A 14772-nucleotide genomic window follows, 5' to 3' on the forward strand; every position below is an offset into this window, starting at 1 on the left:
AGTCCGCATCCGCTCTCGGGAAGCTGTGTGAATTTATCACACTGTTCCTAAACCTGTGTGTAACCAGGATATAATCTAGCTGATACCTTTCTGAGTCACCTGGCATTTTCCATGTATACCTGCGTCTTTTGTGGTGTCTAAACCAAGTGTTGGTGATGACTAGCCCGTCTCCTGTAGAACTCAACTGCTTTCTCCCCGCGGTCATTTCTTGTGCCTAAACCGTAGACTCCTCTCACGTTCCTATTCTAACTAATGCGGTCTTCTTCTGCGTCTACTTTCCTGCTGCTGCCGGTTTTCCCTTGCAAGGGTTTCGTGGGATGACGACCGCGGAAGCCTTGCCTCCCCCGCTGCCGGGCTCGACACACGGCCGATTGGGCCGAGTCCCGTAGTTTGCAGGACTTAAAATCTCTGTATTGTCCATCATTTTAATATTGGGAATGGTAATTGAGGTGGTGTCCCGTTGCCTTCCTCAATAGTGTTTTAAACGTGACACCATCACTTACTGGCCCCCCCACTGGGGTCAGACGCCATTGCAGCCGCCTCACCGAGGAACAGACGCTGGGTGGTCTGATCTTTCGTCTGGCTCCTAACCTTCGACCTATCTGGCATGGATGACCCTACCAGGAGCAATTATGATTGCTCCCGCCAGCACAGCTCCAGGGGTCATTGGAACTCGCCAGCCCTTCCACCACGTCTAGGTTTTCGTCCAGGGGACGGATATATATATATAATTATATATATAAATATATATATAAATATATATATATATATCTATATATATCTATATATATCTATATATATCTATATATATCTATATATATATATAAATATATATATATATATCTATATATATCTATATATATCTATATATATCTATATATATCTATATATATATATATATATATATATATATATATATATATATATATATATATATTAATGCGCGTAAGAATTATATAAATATATTATTTTTGTAAAAATACGTTCAGGTTTGGATTTTTTCAATTTTTCATTACAAAACGCGTATCGTCATTTTTTTGATCATCTGAACATTTTTGTATTGATAACGCGCGCGTTGTCGATGAGAGAATACGGTACATTAATTATGTGCACCTTTAGGAATATACTCCAATATAGAGATTCCCTGGAGAGATTTTTCCTCTCTCTCTGTACATAAAAACTACAGTGACAAAAGTTTTTAGTCTTGGTACTTCATCAATTAGAGGATTTCCACAGTAATTACGAAATACCTCAGTTTGGATGGATAGGTAAATATTTCGTGTCCCCCCGTGGGCTTAGCAAAAGCGGCAAAAATTTCCGGTAGCATTACCTTGAAATTAAATTCTAAAAAAGTTGATTCATTTTGTAAGTAACTCTGCCATCTATTACTGTCATGTACTTCTGAAGCCACGTAATTATTTTTTCTAGCATATTGTGAATTCGACTTTGTTGTGCATATTAGTTCGGTCTTCAGGTTTAATCTCTCAATGTATTATCCAGAAATAACTTAAGCTTGAGCGTTTAGCTTAACCGGGAGAAATATGTACAGAAATTTACAAGACCAAAATAATCCATGCATTTCCATCACATCATTCCCTTTTTGAGAAATTCATTTATTAATATCTTCGTTTTCGGTTATTCCAAGGAACTTGATCCTTTTTATCAATTCCTTCCATACTGTGCTCTCCTTGCAGACTTCTTTCGCTTCTGTGTCGCCCGTTCTTCCCTTTCCGAGGCTGTGGGTGGACGTTCTACGTCATTCGATGGCCTGCCTCGTAGACTTCCTTTCCTGGACCATCTTCCCAACGTGGCACATCTCTTTGTCCTGAACGCGGTGCATCCATCCCTCGTACTTCCATGGTCCACTCATTCCTACGTACATAAAATGGCTCCAATTTCCTCCAAAAACACTCCTCAAACACCCGATCACGCGGTGCATACCCAAATTTCGCCTCGACGCAGTGTGTGGGAGGAACCGATCAAGCGACTTAGCTTTTAGGAATTATGGGCACACCCCCCCGGGGACACATCTTCCTCGGCACCCCAAATCCCCATTCGCCAGACACGCACACCTTCCGGCGTGTGGCCGATTTGAGGCGACCGGAAGTGGCGTATTATTCCAACCAAACGACCACTCACGCGGGGCGCATGAAAGTGAGCGGCCCGTCGTCACTTCCCCCCTCCACCCCTCCGATCTTGATTGGCGGGAAAGGGATCGCGAAACGGCCGACCCTTGGTCCGCCTGGGCTCTCAACCCACTGCTTCGGAAAAAAAGATCATTTGGAAGGAGGAGTTCATCTACATCTACTCAATACCCCGCAAGCCGCCGCAATTGGCGGGGGGTTGACGGGACACCACTCGTAATTAAGAAAAAAACGCATGCAAAAGCCATAAATTTCTACTATCCACAAGCAAACATGGTGTGCTCTCATGCAAGAACACTTGCACCCCACACAAATTCTTATGTCTGCGCAGCGCTTATTCCTGTCGTCTCTTGTAAATCGAATGTCTTCAATATTTCTATGATGACTTTGATTTCTTACTATTATGATTCCTGATTGTCCAGTGATAGAACGAATATGTGTATCCGTAATTCGTTTTGTTGCTGAACTACACAATTGTTGGTGCTGTTTAATTGGTTATATTTCATTAATAAAAGGCTACTAACTCTTCGCATTGATGATTAACATAATTTGGCACTCGTCTAAACTAACTATGAGGTAGTTGTATCAAACGATTGAAATGAAATGGGGTATGTCGTGACTCAAACTGATTAGCGAAGCAACCTGAAATCCGGCCCTAGACATAACCCTTCTCCAACTCCACATGCTTCAATCATCCTGTCCTCGCCTCGCTTGCCTTTTGCCCGGTCCCAGTCTTCGTCATTTCATCCCTGATATGAATGCTCCGCTGCCACCGTTAATTTCCCCCAATACACGTTCCCCTCCGCCCCGCCGTGCCCTGGCAAGATTTTTTTGTCCGCCAATGTGTTAAAAATGCATTTCCGTATGCATTTTCGGGGAAGCGTTAAGGGCGTCTGACCGGCGAGTCCGGGTCCGATTCCAGGTGACTGCTCTGAGCGTCGCCTAGGTTCACCCAGGTCGGCTGCCAGATCTTTCCCGGAAACTAGAGGCGGCGCAGGGAAGGGTCCTCCCTCCCCCTTATTACCCCGTGTAATTATGTGTGAATTTCACTCGCCGCTCTAAAGCGAGGTGCCCTGCCCTTGCCCGTCACGCCGTCCTGCAGGGTCACTCTCGGCACTGCCGATTCGTGACGTTTTTGCCAGTTCCTTCGCGAGGCTCCGTGTGAGATAAGAAGTGCACATGCGCCGGGCAATAGTCATAAGCTCTTTAACTCATATTTATTGAAATTGCCTCTTGCCCCCCATTGAAAAATTGTATATATCCAAATATAAAACATTTTCAGCGTATGTGATGATTATCCTAAAATCGATTAGCTATCTTGAAAGTCGATTATACCAATACTTAATTGAAAAGGTCAATGGGATTAAGGGTATAAAGAGTGCGGTTTTTGAAGGTGCGCTTAACATACTTCTTCCGTAAAATTATCCGTGCTTGAGCTGCCTTATGTGCTGCAATTTTCTCGCCATACCAGCGCCCGCTGCCCGTTCGTAATCCTCGATTGCAATTGCGATTTATTGCGGATATCCGCTTCCGCGCGGGCCGTCGCGTGCCTCCCATCGGCCACCTGGTCCGGGAGCACTCGAGGGTCACGTCCCGGGCAACGGATGCGGGGGGAGGGGGGGGTCAGTCGGTCCATCGCGGGAACGCCGTCGCCCCCAGCTGTCGAGCCGGCGTGCGCTTGGCGGTGGTGGGGTCGAAAAGGCCCTCCTTCCGGGGCCGTAACATCGCCCACGAGATATGTCGCCCGACCTCTCTCTCCGTCTGGACAACTTGCCGAGGCGCCGTGTCGTATCTTTCTGTTGATCGCTCTCGCGGACCCGTGTCTCTCCCGAAGCAGAGTTTCGACGGTCGTGGACCCTACAACCCGACGCTGATGATACCATTAAAAGTGCCAAAGCGTACATCTAAATTGGCGTCTTATCGTAAATTTTAATGATCACTGGATTTATTGTTATTGGTTGTTGATTAGGAACCCGCATTGTTAAGATTCCGGATCGCGGCCCTGCTTCGTCATATGTCGTCGTGCAATACTGTTCCCTTGACAAGGCTTACTTATATTTGGAATTTTTAATTGTTTTAGCGGCAGAAGAGGGGCGTGTTGTAGAATGGTATTTTTGGTTGTGTTTTGTAAGGAGAGACGAAATATGTGTATGGTGTTTGTGTCCATCCGAAACTCACCTTAACTAGTGGATTACCTAATGATACCGTCACGGCTTCGACATCGCTGGCTCGCTTGTTTGTTTCGGTGACTCGGTTCAAGCCACTAGGAGGGCCGCATCAATCGCAATCGTGTCGAAGGCGGGAGCCTTGGGTGGGGAAGATGGGATTAGTGCTCACTTAGACGCGGAGCGTGTCACCTAATTGCGCCGAAACTTGAACGTTGGTAAAAGAGGATGCGTATGTTGGAGAATAATTGGTGCGTGTGAAAAGAGAATAATAGGAATAATGAAGTAGAACGAAAGGAAGAGTGGAGGAAGGGAAGAGGGAAAGAAATATGATCTTGAGAGGAGGGAGAGTGAGTGGGCCGAGCACATGAAGGGAGGGGGACTTCGGTGTGAACGAAGTGGAGGATGGTAATGAGCTTATTGGACTGAACGGAGGGAGACAGGAAATATGTGGAGCTACGACTGTATTGGAGTCTGGCTTTTTACGTTGTGTTAGTGCCTTTTGTGTCCATTAGAAACCAGCCTCTGCTCTGTAAATTGTTGACTACTGATAGTAATAATAATAGTGAAAATTGTGTGGCCACGTAGTCGGGAAAATCTGTAAAATGTCAAGATTACTGTCAAGTCTCCTCAAACATTCTGGAGGAACTGCGGGAAAGGTCTTATTTTGGAGTCTGGAATTCGATCATCGTATCGGGAGTGTGGTGTGGGAATCGACGTTTCCAGGTAAGTGCGATTCAGTTGAGAGATAAGTTCGTATTTGTCGACGTCATCGATGACGCGTGCGTAAGCCTTGCCGAAGTTGGTAGTCGGTCCAACTTCAGTGATACCAGTAGAACGCGTTGCGATGGGCACACAAAACCCACCCTATCCAATTGCAAACACTCTGGAGGAAAGTTGGGCAAAATCAGTGCATATTCTACGGGGAAGTCTAGAAGCCATCGGGTCCAGAAAGCGAGTGGTTGTTAGAACCGTGGTCACAGTTTTGAGTCGAGTTGGGCTATTTGGGTTAAGGAGTTGAAATGGCCCGAGGGAAATAAAAGAGGAAAATATGCTTCCAATCGCGGAAGCATATTTTGTTTCAATATTTTGCTCGTTGCGGTGAAAATATCAATTGGTGGAATCTTGCCAAAATTTTTAAGTGCCTGAAGAACAATAGGCAAGCCTTAGAAATTGGAGAAGTTCAATTTATTTAGGCGAGTTGTGTACATTTGGAGGCATTCATTAAAGCACTCTTGGAATTTTTAGATAACGTTCGAAAACCCCTCTTTGATTCTGCTCTTTTCTGAATGGATATAATGTTGATACTATAAATATTTCATAATAAATTAATTCATATGCACGGGATTGGTCCCATGCTTTTCGACGACCTGCTCCGACCTCATCGGCCTGAATGCAATGTATCGTCCGATGTATTCGATGTTTCCAGGCTTAACTTTGAGGAAATCCATTATCACCGAAGCGAAAAAACGATTTGCCATTCCTCCAAATTTTGTATTGGGCACGTCTAGTTTCAACGCATCGAGCTGAGGATGACGCCGATGCGTTGAAACTAGTCGTGCCTAATTAAAAGAAATTTGTGGAAAGATACATTGTTTTTTCACTTGAGCGATATCTTCTGAAATTGATTCCTGGTCTTTTGCTTTCTTATGCGAATAATTGTAGCCAAATATTCTTACTCAATTTGAGAAGGAAATGTTCGGAACACTTTCGGAGGGAGAGTTTCATATTTTTTACCCGCGGCTGGGATCACGTCTGCTCGTGCGGGAAGCGAATTTCAGCCGTCGTCGATAACAGCTGGGCTTCGGTCTCAGGTGAATAAACACGTTTTGTAATAACTTGATGTAATCTCGCGATCGGAAAATACAGAGAAGCGGCTTATGGTTGTGCAATTGGGGGAGAGGGGGGGGCGAAGCGGGGAAGGGCGGGCATTGCATGGCCTTTCCCCAAAATACTCGCGAGTACTCCCTCCAAACGGTCCGTCGTCTCCCATTAAGAATGCGTAGTGCGCCCGGAATGCGCTGTGGGCCGCACTCGAGAGAGTGTGTGTATCCGTGGCCAGCGGAGCGCAGTGGCATTGCTTCATTTTGACATTAAATAGGGAATAAGTTGAGTCATTTTATGCTTAAAAAATTGTTTACTTTGAATACTATATATAATAATAATTATTGTATCCTCTTTTATAGTCCGATATAAAAGCCGAAGGGCTGTTTTCGGACTATTGCGAAATGAATAAATACGTCCGCAGGGGTCGAATGGGCGGAAGAAAGGCTAGGCATTTCTGTGGGCATGATATAACTGCTCGGAGGTTGACGGTGTCAGTTTTTGCTGTCGAACCATCATGTAATATTCTTCTTATTGCTGGCATCATATAGCTTAATTTTTCTAAGGGATGGAATTTCCGAGCGAACTTCGTACAATTGTACATCGATCTTTGAATGGAACAATACCAACGAGTAAGTGTGTTCTTCAAACTGGACGAAGGAAAATTTCCCTCGAGGAATCCATTGCTAATGTCGAAGAGCTGCGAGTCACCATTGGTATTTTGATGGGTCATACTCTTTGACTTCCAACCTCAGTCATCCCATTCTTTTCGTTGGAGGATTCCCTACATAAACGATATTGTGAGTTTACTACAAGGGAACTGTGGTGAACAAGGCTCTAAATGCCTTCCGCCCTGGGCATAATTGTTTTCGACAAATCACCGAATGAGAGTGGGTCGTTCTGACCCCTATGCAGTGGCTGTAGTACTAACTCTCCGAGGCGACGGTTCGATTTCGAATCTGGTGGATGTTAGGAACCCGGTCTCCAGCTGGCGCCTTTAGGGGAAAGTACTTCCGATGCGGTGCGTTGCAATGGAAATGGGGTTTAATTCCGTGGATCCGTATGCTCCTTTTCTGAAGCTGGGGTCTGGAGGCAGAGAGCGTCACCCCGCGTTCTCTACCACATCCGAATTATGGCACAAGCGTAATGATTCTACCTCCCTCAAAAGTGCACCGACTCCCTGCACTGCCTCGAAGACGCCCCGAGGTACGAGGGCGCTGTAAGCGAATGCCAACGCGGTGGCGAAAAGGGAGACGGGCGAATAAAATCACGGGATAACCGAAAGGCACCACCACCTGGTCTATGTTGCTTCGAGGACCATAAAAATATTTCGAGACTCTTCAGAAGTAAAAATTGCCAGGAAATATGCGCATAATTCTAAAGTGGACTTTTTGCAATGATGGGCGCTGTTTAATCCTAAGGGAGCATTGTTCTGGAAATCATAGGGATATCAGGGCATCTCCCTCTAAGATCCCCGTCGCCATTTGCAGTAATTGCCGCTGGCCGATCGGCCATTCCCTTGGGGAGTGAGATGTTGCCGAGATGGTAATAAAGGGAAATCCGTCGCTTGCGGCGTATGGTGGCGCCTTGCGGTGCCCGGGCCGTCCGTCCCTCCGCGCCCTGGCCCTCAGGGAAAGGTCCTGTCTTGCGGCGATTGCGCTTGGTCGGTCTCACGAAGGGGGCGAACGACATATTGGTCACTCCAGAACTCTTCTTTCTGTCCGCAGACGGTGGGTGGGACACCGAAAATTTCGGATTACGTGTGTGTGTCCGTTTTATGAGCTGTCTACATTTGTGTTGGCTGACGCCATCTTGCTCCCTCGTTTGATCTATTATTCATATTTGTGAATAACAAATCCATTATATGTAACCATAAACAAACTTATCAACCCGAAGGTTGGTTTGGTAGGTGATGGTAGAGTTCACCCAGCACTAACCCCTAAATACGTATACGGCGTATGAAATCCACACATTGGCGGGGTAATAAGGGGGGCCAGTTCCATTCCCCGTGCCGCCTTAGGTTTCTCAGGAAGTTCAGGTGCCCGAAAAATCACAATGATCAGGTGAGGCTAATGGCACCCGGAAATCGAACCCGGACCCCTCCGGGCAGTAGCCCAACGCTCTACCCCTGAACTACCACATTCCCACGGATGCTTATACGTGTGAAATTAACTATGAGAATAATGGTCGCAACTGTCGACTAAATTGCCTGCTAAATCTGTATAATTCCACTTCCCAAGTGGATTTTGGTTTGTTTTTATTGTCGTTTTACCAGAGCAATGTGCAAGAATATTTCCCACACGAGGACGTGACAGTTAAAGGCGTATGAATTCCCCCGGGCATGCTTGGATTCACTTGTCTGGCCACAAGTATCCGCCGCCACTTGCCCTTCTTTTTCGCCATGTCCAACTCGTGGCTATTTCAAGGGCATACGCTGGTGGCAGCCTGATCACCTTATTTGAGCGCTGAGAATTAACTGTGCGTGTTTACCGTCGCTGCGTCTTATCACTTCTTTCAGTGAAAATTCCACGCTGGGTACATTCAATGATTTTTTCGCTCATTCTTAGTTCGTAGTGATATTCTCCTGTATTTTCACTTGTCGGAAATATGTGTCAAGACTTTTCACATTCGTGTATATTTACTATTCTGCTGGATTACCTCCGGATAATCAAAGTTGTTGGAGAAAATCATGGAAAACGGGGTTGATGCTGGAATTCGGGACGGTGCAATTGACACGATTTCATATTCAATGACGAGTATGTTTATTATCCATGGCAGCTGGGTTCCATGGACAATATTACTTATCATTACTAGTTTTCTTCCCTTGAAAAAAACCTGTTTCGGTGGTCATGCAACAGAACGAGTCCGCAGTTTCCCGTGAACATTTTAAAATACGTGCGGCTTCTTTATCTCCGAGTTTTGAAGGCATTCTACAACTTGAGAAGATTTTGTTTGATCGTTCACGTAAGCGTTGGCTTGACGACGTCATTCACACTACAAGTGATTCGCTAGAAATTGGGAGGAAGGCTCCATTAATTGGTCGTTCTATCGTGGTACACACATGCCAAAACTACTTGCCGATTTGTGAGTTTTACGCGAGCAATCTGTAATGCAATATGGAAAATTAGGACGGGGGTGGCCTCAGGGCGATCATTAAAACTATTGTGCCCTACGTTTATGGTATGGGCATTCTGTAGTTTCCCTTGTGCTGTTCCCTTCTTCAATTTTTTGCGAATTTTTTCTTCCTTCGTGTCATCTGAAAATCTCATTCTCCTCTTTCCCCGCCTGCCGAGCAAGCTTATTATCACGGTGGAGTTCCCACGCTCGACCTCCAACCGCGGGTGGTGGTCATACTGTCACTAGGTGGTCAAGCGTCGGTCAGTCGGTCTCCCTCTCAACATTTCCGCCTCTCACTTGTTCTGCCATGTTCGGATTCATCCCTCGCGCTCTTCTCTCCGCCCGCCTTCGAACGTCATACTCATCGTCCGAGATATTTTCTCTGCTCTGCCCCCATCCCTCGGAAGCTCCCGATCCACCCGCACCTTAATGGCTTCCTCTCACCAAGAACTCCCCTCCATGTTTATATCTGTGAGCACTGGTCTTTAATCTACTTCTATATTTTACGGAACTCATTTAAGGGGGTACTCATTTTAGTTACCTGAGAAATAACATCCGTTTATTGAAGTACAGTAATAAGAAACCATGGCAATCGTCCCGCGGCCTTAGTGTGGTGAATGAGGCCATGACTCGCTTTTTGTTGAGCTCGGCTTGTGAAATTCCTACTGTGGCGCTTTGATTAGGAGGCCTTTTCATTTTCCTTTGCAAATTACGGTTTTCCAAACAAATGCACATGAGACACATGTGTGTGTATATATATATATTTTTAAATTAGGTAATCTACCGTTTAAGGTAGGTTTTTGGATGGACGTAATTACTAATTAAATAATTTGTGACCCTAGCAAAACACAACACCCTACTCTACATGAGGTCCCGCTGTTCTAACATTCCACGTTCCTATTCTAACTAATGTGGTCTTCTTCCCCTCCGTCTTCTGACCTGCTGCTGCTGGTTTTCCCTTGCAAGGGTTTCGTGGGATGACGGCCGCGGAAGCCTTGCCTCCCCCGCTGCCGGGCACGACACACGGCCGATTGGGCCGTGCCCCGTAGTTTGCAGGACTCAAAATCTCTGTTTTTTCCATCATGTAAATCTTGGGAATGATAATTCAGGTGGTTTCCCGTTGCCTTCCTCAATTGTGTTTTTAACGTGACACCATCACTTACTGGCCGCCCCACTGGGGTCAGACGCCATTGCGGCCGCCTCACTGAGGAACAGACGCTGCGTGGTCTATCTTTCGTCTTGCTCCTAACCTTCCACCCATTTGGCATGGGTGGCCCTACCAGGAGCGCATTGGAAAAACTAATGAGTATATTGCAGAGAATAGGAATAGATTGGAGAGAAAGGAGGCTAATCCGCAACCTGTACATGTCTCAGACTGCTCAGGTGAGGGTGGGGAACGGGGAGTCCGGATGGGCAGTGTTAGGAAGAGATGTAAGGCAGGGTTGCCCATTATCACTGTTGCTGTTCAACCTGTATGCATAGGAAATGATAAAAGAGGCATGGGAAGAATTGGGGATAGGAATGAAGGTGGGCGGGGAATTCGTAAAATCAGTTAGGTTTGCTGATGACCAAGCTTTTGTTTGTCAGTCACCCAAGGGGCTGCAAGCATTGCTGAGTGAATTGGAAATTCAGTGCGACAGGTATGGGATGAAAATCAATATTAATAAAACAAAGGTTATGCGTTTTTCTGGAAAGAAAAAGGCTTAGCGAAACATTAAAATAGGAGGGCCAAAACTAGAGCAGTTAGAACAGTTTACGTATCTCGGTAGTGTTCTGGACGGTCCGGTCAAAGTAGTAAGGACGTAAGAAGAAGAATTGCGCTAGGCAAAGAGGCTTTCACGTGGAGGAGGGAGTTAATGACAGGGACGTTGAGTAATGATGTTAAGATAGTGCTCGTAAAAACTTTTATATGGAGTGTAGCTATGTACGGCACGGAAACGTGGTCATTGAAGCAGGAGGGTAGACGTAGACTGGAGTCTTTTGAAATGTGCGTGTGGAGAAGAATGGAGAAGGTGAAATGGACAGAGAAGAAAACAAACGAGGAAGTACTTGGTATGGTGGGCGAAGAGAGGGGTTTGTTGGGAGCAGTCCTATGGAGGCCGGAAAAAAGGATGACGGGCGTATTGATCTGCAGTGCGATGTTGAAGACTGTAATATAGGGGATTATGTGAGGCAAACGAGGAAAGGGCAGGAACAGGATAGGAATGTTGGACGGAATGAAGGGAGGAAGGAAATACTTAGAGTTGACGAGGGACCTGATGTAGAGTAGGTTGCTGGATTGTCTTTTATTAGGAGTTACAAAATATTTATTTGGTATTTGTGTCCATCCAAAAACCTACCTTAACCGGTAGATTACCTTATAATAATAATAATAATATACATATGTGTATAATTTTTAAAAATATTTTTTATGATGTAGTAGTTTTTTAGGGGAGGCGACCGACAGCTAAGGTCATTTGCGCCATAGGGGATGGACAGGAAAGGTTGAAGGCTGGAGAGAAACCCGGCGTCGGCCTTAGCCTACTCTTTACGAAAGGCGCCAAGGGGTCCGCATCTTAACGTCCCATCCAACGGACGGTGTATTCACTCAAAGTGCCCTCCACAAAGCACCTCAAGTAGGGATCGAGATACCACTGAAAAATATTTAACACCGCCGGAATTTGAACCCGCGCCCTCAGGGTGGGACGCCAGTACGTTAGCCCCCGCACCATCTCGATCCCTTTTTATAATCAAGTTAGGCTTGTTAGGAAGGTGGTTGATGTATGGTGGGTGTGGATGGAATGGGATCATTAGGTTTAGCAGCACAGTTAGGGTTGGGTGGATTAAGGTGAGGGAGTTCAGGTGAGCCAGGACCAGCTTCTTTTTCGTGGAGGTTTTATTTATCTTGTGGTTTAATTTTTGTGGGAAGGGAATATTTGGTTTATTTAGTTTAGGGTGAACGGTGGTAGACTGAGGAAAATTAGGAGCTCTTTATTCGGAAGGTATTATAGGGGCTGTTTTGGAGTTCTTGGGGATATTTTGTTTTCCCGATTGAAAGGGAGGAGTACCATAGGGAGGACATAAGGGAATTTTTGGAATCAGGGAGTTGATCTGCTGTAATTATGTAATGCTTTTAATGTGGAGTCAGTTACGGAATGAATATGGAATTAGTTTTGAATATTCGCGTCCGGAATAAAACATGGTGCTTCTGCGATGCGTCGGGTCAGCTTGTTTAGCCGTACCTGAATCTTGCTGATGGCATATATTGGGGACGCGTGTAGTATTTGAGGGAGTCAGATAGATTGGAGGATTGTAAGTTTGGAGTTAAATGAGGTTTGGGAGGATCTGGAGAGTATGGGTTGGAAACCAAAAGTAGCCGAGCGGAGTTAGATTGGAATATGAGGGGAGAAGGTTAACTTTTCTTCCGGAGTGACGCCGGGGAAGGTAACTGTGGATTTTTGAGGGGTCAAGCGGAGATCGAGGGTGTGTGTAAGGTCTGTGTGGGTGGTTTCGGAGGGGATGCGGGAGAAGCGGAGTCGAGTGCATTTATCCGAGATTACGGGGAGCCCCCACTCTGCAAGCCAATCTCCAGTCAGGCGGAGATTGCGGAGCGTCACCTCGCCCCGAGATGCCTTTTTATTTAGATTGGGTTCCCCGGGGTGGTCCTCTCCCCCTGAGGTTCGGTCCCCCCACCCCCCCTGGGCATCGTCTTTGGGTTTGTTTGTCTCACGCGGATGGCGCGAGGTCACGTGTGCTCTATTAGGACAATGCGACGGGCGCGGGGTCGCACCGCCCTCACCCGAGAGGTGTGTTTGCCCGAGAACACATTTTTGACGGTGGCGGTGTGGTGGAGAGAAAGGCTTTTGGGCACGACTCCCGGCTGTCGTCTCTTCGACGAACGTGTCAATTACTCCAATTCGAGCAATGGTGGCATGCATGTCAACTTATTCTCGGAAACGGCTCCCGTGAAACTTCGTGTCTGGGGTGTTTGGCAAAATGAGGAATCCTTGGAGGATCTCCTCGTATATGCCTCGTTTTTGGGGAAATCCACCAGAGAGGGACCAAGACCGCTTGGAATTACTCATTATTTTCGAATTCGATGCCTCGTTAAACCTCTGCGTCGTGCACGTCCTGGGCCCCGTGTGTTTTGTTTTCACTCTTGGAGAGGTTTCTTTTTGTGTACTGTCATGCATTGCAAAGCGAGCGATTCTTCAAACCTTTATCTTCCGGTCTTGCGGGTTTTGATGAAATGAGGTGAATTTAATAGTTTTTGGCGCAGCAGAGCGGTTTATGATAACGAAAAAGTGCTTAAGAGTTTAAGGAGCTTACTATTTTCTCCCTGAAGAAATGGAAGATGGGAAAAGTGACAGTTTGGTAAATTGATTGTTAAGAAGAAATCATTGAGCCACTGGGAAGGGGGGGGGTGGTTAAATGGGTCAGGGGTAGGGCTGAGAACTCTTGAAAGACGGGAGGAGTGAGCTGCGATGCCCAGGTGGAGTAGTGATACCAGAGACACGCAGAGATGTAGAGAGTGTGCCAGGAAGGGCCGGGGGTACCCGCCCCCACCCCCCAATGTCCTCACCCAGCCAATTGGAGGGAGGACTCGTCTGCGGCAGTGATTGCAGTCCCGCTCTTTCGTTGGCTCGAGCGCCCTCGGTTCGGGGGTCACTCGACATTACTCTCCGGAGGTTAGGGCGAGTGCTTAAACTAGATTAACAATTATTGCAAGACATTGGCTGTGCTCGTCTTGTAAACCCCCGCGATCATTTTCAATCGTATCGACCTGTATTTAAAAATAAAATAAGTAGTGGAACATTTTAGTATAGGAAATAACCACTAGAATATGACTTTCCCTGATGCTGGCCGTGCTCCTTATACTTAAATATATATAATCTCGAGCTGGCGGCAAGTGTTCAGGTGAGCGGGAAATCTTTTCGCGTGCACGCGGTGAGGTCAATGAATGGATGCTAGGATTTTGAAGCCTGCGAACCTTTACTCCATCCATTTCAGCAAATTCTTCCCTCTGCTTTCGTCGAGCGCTTAGTTTTCGTTTTGACGATTCCATTTGCGCTTTCGGTAGCGACTGCGTATATTCTTCCACGCGAAAAATCACCAGGTATCGCAGACTGCGACTCGGTGACTCCCTGAAACCACTCTTCCTCACGAAAGCGATAAATCGTGTCTTTAGAACGGTGATGAGCCAATCTCGCATTGACTTCGTGAGACAAGACGACGAGGCATGACTTTCCAGGCGCATTTCAGGCACTCCTGCCCCACTCCTCCTTGCCTGCTGCTGGTCATCTCCGTTTCTCTCACCCGCTATTGTGTTATGGTCGATGCGGTTTCGCTTGATTTCCCTGCCCCGCCGTACCGAGTCACTCCTTCCGCCCGTGGATTAAGGTCGACTTTGACCGGCAGACCGATAATCCAGAAGTCGCCAGAAAGACACGCTGTGAGATGTTCGATTTTTACTCGAAACGGGCAAATGTGTGTGTTTGCAATCACTGCCGTAATTCTTATTCAAGTAATACTGCAAGGGTGAG

Source organism: Hetaerina americana, unplaced genomic scaffold (assembly GCF_022747635.1).
Source record: "Hetaerina americana unplaced genomic scaffold, ioHetAmer1.1.p SCAF_7, whole genome shotgun sequence".
Taxonomy (NCBI): Eukaryota; Metazoa; Arthropoda; class Insecta; order Odonata; family Calopterygidae; genus Hetaerina; species Hetaerina americana.